Consider the following 9,057-nt stretch of genomic DNA (forward strand, 5'->3'; position numbering starts at 1 on the left):
ACTGCTTGTGAACAATAGCAAAATCTATCTACTTAAAAAAAAAAAACAAAACAAAACAAAAAAAAAGCTAATGCATTTGAATATATATATAAATAAAGAATATCTGTTTCTTACACTTAAATCTGGTCAAATTCCAGTCACAAGGAGTTGGCTCAATTTGCACGTTTAGGCTGTTTGCGAGTAAGACATTATTTTTGTGAATCATTCATAGTCATTCACTGCTTATAAACAAAGCAAATATAAGTGGATGCACATGAGCTGTTCTTTATTCACTTCTGGGCTTAACATTTGGAATTCAGTTTTCCAGAGACTTGACTGGTTCTACCAATCAGACAGTATAACTTCTGTTCTCTGAATAGATTTCTTAAACTTTGTAAACAGGCAACAAACTTGAAAAACATGTTCCATCATTTAATAAAAACAATGAAGATTACCTGAGAAATAGCAACTTTGGTCAGAAAGAACAGTCTAATAAAATTTGTTATATTTTAAGAAATCTTCATTCTTTTGTGTTGAGTGATATTTCTATCTGGCTAAAGGTATCCACTGCAGATTTTAAAATACACTTTATTTCCTAACATGCAGTGAATGGGGAGAAAAGGGAAAGACATCAATCAGATTTACTGGCTGGATTTCACTTGTCATATTTACACCAACTCATCACTAAAAATGCAACTTTCCTGTCCACCAGGAGCTGCCACATTACCAACCAGCTGCTCTTTCCATATCTTCCCTGATTCAGCTTTGGCATTTTATCAGATGATTTTGGTTAGTTATCCCAAATCATGAAGTTCTAGGACCATTTACTTTTTACACTGTAGACTCTTATGTAGGACATGTGATGACTTCTCAGCAGCACAAGCTCCTCTGATGTAAATCCTCCTGTCTCAGTGTTTGACTATATTGCACATACAAATTCCCTGTATTCTCCAGCTGGAATACAGCAAGGTCTATGCCCAAGGAATCTTTCTAGAGTGCCTTTGCTCTCTTCTTTTTTCTTATTATTGGGATGCCCATACTATGGCGCCTCAGAAAAACCACTGAATTTTTTAGTTTTTTGTTTCCTTGTTTCCTGCAGCCTATAATACCTGCATACACATACCCAGCACATACAGACTAATTGGGTAAATGACTCTGGCAAAAATTGTCAGTGCCATTGCTTTAAATAATAGTGGAGCAACAAAAGCACATAATCAGATCCTGGAAAACTTGGGTAATACGTTCTCCTGAAATGGGGCTTTCAGCAACCTGGTCTAGTAGAAGGTATCCCTGTCCATGGCAGAAGGGTTGGAACTAGATGATCTTTTAGGTCCCTTCCAACCCAAACCGTTCTGTGATTCTATGATTGCCTGTTTTCAAAGAAAGTGCCTTAACCACTAAATTAAAGCTTGATCAAAGTGTTCTAGTATGGCATTACACTGCATCACACGACAATACATGAACATCTCCAGAATGCACCTAGAACCTGAGTCTGATTTTAGTTTCCTAGTTTCCTATTTGGAGATGAAGGGATACATCTGGCCTGTGGTTAGATATCACTATTCAAGATTTCCTAGAATATATATTAACTACTTTCCTCATTAATCACAGTCTACTTCTGTCAAGATAATACCACAGTAACTTCAGTGATGTTACAACACACAGTAGTACAGCTGATAGCAAAACTTGGCTCAATATCCTCAAACATAAATGGATATTTTATCTTTTTAGTGCATGCTGTCTCTTTTATTGAAACTGAAACAGTGAAACAAAAGTCATCCTGAAGAGACCAAAAGAAACTTAAATATGTATTTTTTCTAAGCATATGAATATTTTATGATCTGTGGTTTCCATAGCGCTTATTTACTTTGTTTGTTCAACATTCTGAGTTGTCAGAAAAAACTTTATGCAGAGCAACAGCAAAAAAATGGAACATAAGTCTGTAACAGAGTTCGGACATTTTTCTTTGAAACACAGACATAAGGACATGCCCACTATCAATGCATTGCAAATAACACATTAATTGTTCCTTTGCCCCAAACCTAAACCTAGACTTCAACAATTCCAGAAAGTATTTAATATATAATTGTAAAATTATATAAAATTGTGGTCATAGTAACATGTAGAAAAAAACTCAATAAAAATAATCATAGAAGGAGAAATCAAATTTGGGGGGGGTGAGAGAAAAAATGTGTCTTCAGTACAATCAGTTTACAAGATTAGCAAATTTCTCACTAAATTCTACACTGGGATATTTTCAAGTCATTTATTTGTGAAAATAGTTTCAGGAAAGGTTGAAGTTATCAGGAATCTTTTCTTTTTTAACCCATATTATCATAAGCTCCTCCATTTATCATTCTTTCTTCATCAGTATTAAATCCCTAATTGCACGTAGTTATTTTGTTATTGGCTTTAATTGTATCCAAATTTGCTTCTTCCTTTCAGCTGATGACGGAGTAGGAAATAGCAAAGATCAGCTTGCTTGGGAGAGATGCAATATTTTTGACTGTGTCTTTTCCAAACTCTGTGTTGCCTTCCAGTGAAAAGCAAACAGAAATATTTAAATCACTTAATTGCCTCCCAAGGCTGTACTAAACTCTTCCTTCAGTCACACTCTCGGCTTTCAGTGAACCTCAACAAGGCAAACTGAAAGCTTTCTTTGTTATCCTGGTCTATAGCACCTGAATAGTGCCAAACAAAACTAAGGTAATTCAGAGCTCTCAGGGAAAGAATTTCTCTAACTCCTCCCCAGTACCAAATAAAGAGAACACAAGCCTTTTTTTTTGACTCTCAGTAGTAACTAACAGCAGAGACAATAAAAATATCATCTCCTTTAGTAACAATTTACATACATTCATCTTCCTCTTTTTTTTATTTCTTCTGAGTCTCCACTTGATTTCCCCTGGTTATTATTCACCTACATAAAGGCGTTACCGCTTATGGTATGAAGTGGTTTTACATGGAATCTTTGTAATGCAGCAACTCATAACCATAACCTGGGCTAAAATGTGTTACCTAAATTGCTGTGGTTTCAAAATTTACAAAAAGGCATTTCCTAGAGCAATCTAACTTCTCCTTTTACTACAACAACAAAGTAAACCCATTAGAGAGACTACAAGTTTGAGCAATTAATTACACACTTAATAATATTTTACAGTTTTCTAGAAGACTTTAAAGTTCTTTCCAAACACTATGATTCAGATCCTCCCACCATTCCTCACAGACTAGGGAAATAAATGCAACTACTCTCAAAGTAAATTATATTTAGGTTCTGGGAAAATTTGGATTCTGATTCAGTATTTTTTCACTAACAATTCAATGAAACAATTTTGCCTGTATGCATTTTGCAGAACAGGAAAAAGACATTAAGCAAAATGGTATAAAGACAAGGTTTCTTTCTTTACGTATCTCACAAAAGTGAAGAGTTCCAAAGGCACAAAAGGTGGTCAGCCACATAACTGTTACTGAAAGCCTCAGAGCTGCATCCTACCTCCCATTTTATTTCTGTAAATACTCCCCTTGCTTTTTACTGCACATAAGAACATAAAGAATTAATAACTAACTATTGCTTAGATTTTCATGTTTATTACATAACTAATGCCACAATCACATCAAGAAGATATATAAAAGAGTATGAGCATAATATCAAAAAATCTTAAGCATTTTGAGTGTACCACTGACATGACAAAGACTTCAGCAGCTACTCAAATCACACAGATTGCAAAGGCAATTTCTTTGTCAAACAAAACAATTAAAATTTGGGTTCGAAATTAAAAAAAAAAAAAAGGAAAATACTGGTTCTGATATCCCTGAGTTTGACTTTTTAAAAAGCATTAAACAAATATTAGTGATTTAAAGATATTGATTTGGAGAGTATTAGCTATTTACTCAATGTTTAATAAAGTCAGGTAAAAATCAGAAAGCTCAGTATGTGTTTCTGAATTCTGCATAGAAATCGTCAGTTTGGTTGTTGGAACCATGTCAAATCAAATTTTCACTAGGTTTAAAACAACCTGCATATATTCATGGTTTCCACAGACTAGTCAAGAGCTTGAAATATTGGTCTTGACTATCCAGTCAAGACCAATTGTATCCACAGAAAAGTAATTCTCAGAGGAAATTATTTGTCACGCTACTTCCAATCTGAAGATCTAAACACAGTCTTTCCTCTAGCCTTTGGCACAACCCATAATAATTGGACCATAGGAGAGAGCAACAAAAAAGTGGATCCACAAGATGCATGCCAAACATCACTACCAGCTCAATCATTTCCTTTCTCACCTTTCCCCACCCCCCAGCCATCAGGAATAATCAGTAGCTGAAGTATTAAATAACATGTCATACTCATTCACTGATGGAGGAGCAAGACAGAATGACATTTTCTGCTGATCATTTATAGCTATCGGTTGTTATAGGGTATTAACTTGCAATACACAGTCCTGTTTGAATTTCAGATAAGCAGATGGCCAGACGGATTAGCTTGTAAAATTAATATTCCAACCCATACGCAGCAGGACTTTGTATGGATACTGACTGCTTCAAAATCCATGAAGCCATTTTAGTGGATTTCATATTTCAGGCCTTGCTTATTATTTTCTCCACAAATACTGAATCCTGTAACAGCAAAAAGTAATTCTGGAATACTTCAGAATTTGGATGCCACGGCTTCATTGAATATTTCTTTCGTAGTGCCAGGAGTACTAATTTCCACCACACACCTGGTGAAAAGACCAAATCCATTTATCTAGCTTACATGTAAATATCTGCATATTCATATTGTACAACGAGGCGTACAGTGCATGGGAGCTAAAGGTATTAGATGCCTACCTTTGGCAACGGGCTTTAGCAGTCCCAATAAACTTCTCAGTGCTTTCCAGACTGATTCATGGACTCTCTTGTTTAGCCCCCTAACAACTGTGTGTGTACAGATAGCTGGTAGATGTCATCTGAGGTTCCCAAACCGACTAGAACACTAACACAGACATGCTGAAACAGGAAGAAGCAAACTCACTTGCTAGCATTCATAGCGAGAGAGGCTGCAATTTTCAACCAGCCTCAGAGAAGGTGTCAAGCTCCAGCAATTAAAAACTGCAAATATGTCATCTCAACTGGACTTTTCTGTAAAGCTTTCCTCAATTGCAGCCAGTCTGCCTTGGCCTCTGACCCGTTGCAGACTAACATAATGCAACTCTTGAGGGAAACTGATGTATTTTAGAGGCACCAGCTTGATTACTATTGATTATCTACTTGCCTCAATGGTAATTTCCCTTTGACAGTAACAATTCTGCCTGACTGCTCCTTCTGGGACTTGGGTTTTCTGCTCTCTTTATTTTTTTATTTTTTTCCCAGCTGGTTCCAAGAAATATATTTTGATTTTGGACAGAGCAAGGGAGGTAACAGAAGGGAAGGGCTCAGCCCTAATCACAGCAGGAACTTATTAAAGAAATCCCTTATCGTGCCAGGGTAACGGAGAAGGTAACTCTACTTTTGAAAATTAGACTGTCCCATGAGGTAAGTTTTCCTTTTCCTCTTTGATGAGGGGTGAAAAAATCATTTAAAATAAATAATATATGAGGCATTAGAATACTCCCATATAGTTATAATCTCTCTAGATAATGTGAGACCTGAAAGGATTCCTACAGTTAAATTACTGTGTGGTGGAAAACTAAGTTTAGAGCTGACTCTCAAATATGACGACCCAGTTGAGTGGTTCAGTAACAATGACGTTGGGCCTCCAAGTGGCAGATGAGGCTTTTGTTTTATTTGTTTGACAGTAAATATCTGGCCTGTTGCTTAGCAGCCATACACAGAAACAAAGGCGTTTCCAGACAAAATAAACTACATTACAGCAGGTAAATCTTTCACAGCAATTACCAAATGGAAATGAGAACTGATCATTGAAAAACAACCCAACACCTTTGTTTCCTGCAGATGTTTTAAGCACACAAATGGCAATTTGGGATTTCTTGACAGCAGTGTGAGAAGACTTCATACATTAAAAAAGAATGAGTGCACTGATTTTGAAAAATTATATTCTGAAAGTCCTAGAAGTGGAGACCAAAGTTTTCAAACTTCTGTCAGCTGTTAAATCCATATTTAAGACTAGATTTGCTCTTGAAGACAATGAGCATTTACAACTGCTGCCGAATTTCAGGGAATTTTCACGTGCCCTAGGAGCACTGCACTCATCTGGAACTGAAATGCAGATAACAGCGCCAAAGACTGAAAACCTTTTGCAGATGCTTTAATATTGGTATTAATTCTGCCAAACCTTATTTCTACCTTTGTTGTCACAAATGCATCCCCACACCCCAAGTTCTCCAGCCAAAACTCCTGTGTGACACTAACCACTATATGCTTTATTTCCATGCAAAAGTCTGCAGTTTTTGCAGGACTCACCTCCTCTACAGAAAAAAAAGGAAATGCCAAAGCTACTCTTGCATATCGCAGCTGTACAGCTTCAAGGCAGGTATTTCACTGAGAAAGCAGCACTTAGCCTCACTGAGCAAACAGAAAGGGCCAAATTCTGCTCTAAGTTACCCTGGGGCATTCCACCACAAGAAGGAATCCGCATGTGAATAACCTAGAGAAGAAATGAGTTTCCAGACACTTGAGCTTAAAGACCAAAAAAAAAACCTGCTGTTGTGAATTCTGTCATCTTATATTTTCATTGACGGGTTTTTGGGGGGTGGGTTGTGTTGTGGAATGGATTTTTTTTACCCTCAGAGTTGATCCATAGGGCACTGTCATTATGTTGCTGTCTCACCTTTCAGTTGATAGACAGACTTCCTGCTGGAGAGACATTATTATTTAACCGGATCCACTCATCCTGCCACTGATTTGTTTTACTTTTGTTCCTGGCAAAGAACAGCAGCTCTAGGTACTGTTTCTTTTCTCATTTGGCTAAGTCCTTCAGAATACTTTAGTAAATTAACCCCATGTAGTTCACTTAGTAAACATAGGATCTCCTGAAAGGATTTATAAAACTAAATTACTTCAGAATTTCCAGACAATCTTTGTTTTTCTTTGTTTGTCTGAAACAAGCTTAAGAAAAGACTCAGGAAGCAAATGTGAATGTTTAATTCCCCATCAAATAGGAGCTGTAAGCACAGCACAAGAGAATCAAATAAAAAAGGAGGGGCGTTAATAAATGATACAGATTAAAATATGCTAACTCTGATTTTGGAGTAGAAGTAGTATCCATGTATCTGCAATAGTCTGGTTTAAATTACATCAGTCTTTTCTAGCTAGTGTTATACTTTAGCAATTGTGATCCCTCTGGAAATCTACATCTTCAACTTGACCGCAATCAAATTCTCATTCATCAAATCTAATCTGAATGTATATATATTTGTGTATATATAGATATATATAGGATACATCCTGTGCTGTACACCACTGCTTAAAGAGAATTAATAGGCTTCCTAAAAATATTACCAAACAAAATTTTGTCATCTCAGTAACATCAAGCCAGACAATTATAAGAACGCCTCACAGTCATCTACAAATCTATTAGGAAAACATACTCAGTATAGCTGTATTCAATGCAATATCCTCCCTCCCACACTGAGAGAGTTTAGAAACTTTTATCAGACGATAAAAAAGGTTTAAAACATTAGGTTGCAAATAGCATTCATAAAGCCTACCTTGAGGATTCAATTCCCAACTCATGTAGTAAACAAGAAAAAAAATCCAGTTCACCTAAACAGGCCCTGGTCTGAACTGTAAAGTAACTACTCAACACTAATTTCACACATATTTTCTTCTTTCTAATTACAATTAGGAACATAGCTCGCTCAGTGATACCTGCATCCTAAATGAAAGATTTCTCTTACTACAGAGAGCCAAAAGGATCTCAGACATATGAAGGAATCACAGTACAATAAAATGACAGTGCGATACAACTGGCTCTGCAGGATGCCAGCCCATTCAACACCTCAAGCCCCCACTAGCATGGTAAGCAACAATACCACAGCAGTACCACAGTGGTTCCCTGGCAAAATTGTGTACACTTTGGCTGGACTGCAATTCCTTTATAGTTATTGATATATTTTCATTTGCAAGCAAGTTAACATGGCTGAGTCTTGGGAATGCTAATCAAAAACACATCCACACAGCCATTTTGAAAGGACTTGGATTTAATTCCTCAATCAACAGATGAGTCAGTTATTCTGTCAGGGAGAAGAAATAATTTGTTCTCAAGTAATTAACAGCAAGTAAACATACAAAATAACTTGTGAATAAGCCATAAATTAAAGTATGTTTGTAAAAGAAGTATTTGCATAATTCAGGTAATAGTTGACAAATCAGGACATACTGGAAGACAGGAGGTGAATACAGTAAAGTGCAAGATAACCTGAATGTGATAGCTCTGAATCCTTTGCATTGACTGTATTCAGGCTGGGGAGCTGGAGACCCAACAATTGGATTTTTGTAAGGGAAATGTGGAAATCCACAGAATGAACTGAACTGGAATTATCTATGGGGAAAATGTACGAAGGTCTGAGAGAAACATACACATCACTTTCTTTTGGTCTCCCCACTCCTCAAATTCTCAAAGAATCACCAAGACAACAGGTCACCTTCCAAAGTCTTCATTAAGACATTAAAAAAAAAAAAGGGGGGGTTGTGCCCTAACCCAGAGCATTGCAGCAAGTAACAGATACAAAGGCACAAGGGAGGAATCTATCCCTGGCAGGCTCAAGGATGTGAAAAAGTGAGATGCCTCTCACTGTTAGACATTAGGCAGGAATACTGTGGGGCATCCTTAAAAATCCTCCTTAGGATTTAAACACATAAAGGGGACAGGGGAGGACCACAAATGTATATCTAACCTACTTGCAGTCTGAAAATATACAAAGCAGCTTTAACAAACCTAGTACGAGTACCAAGAACAGTCTGGCTCCAGAGCCCAGAACTCAGCAAGCTAACCTGGGTGATGAGAACATTAACCTGCACAAAGCTGTGATGGATTAATCCTTGCATAGAAATTAGCTCAATTAAAACCAGTTTAGATATATCTCCTACAGTCCATCTACCGTGAAGACCCTAAAAGTTTCACCCAGCAGAGGTGGAGCT

This window comes from Neopsephotus bourkii, unplaced genomic scaffold, assembly GCF_033783945.1.
Source record: "Neopsephotus bourkii isolate Nb327-2 ecotype Australia unplaced genomic scaffold, CSIRO-AGI_Nbou_v1 NB_53, whole genome shotgun sequence".
Classification (NCBI taxonomy): domain Eukaryota; kingdom Metazoa; phylum Chordata; class Aves; order Psittaciformes; family Psittacidae; genus Neopsephotus; species Neopsephotus bourkii.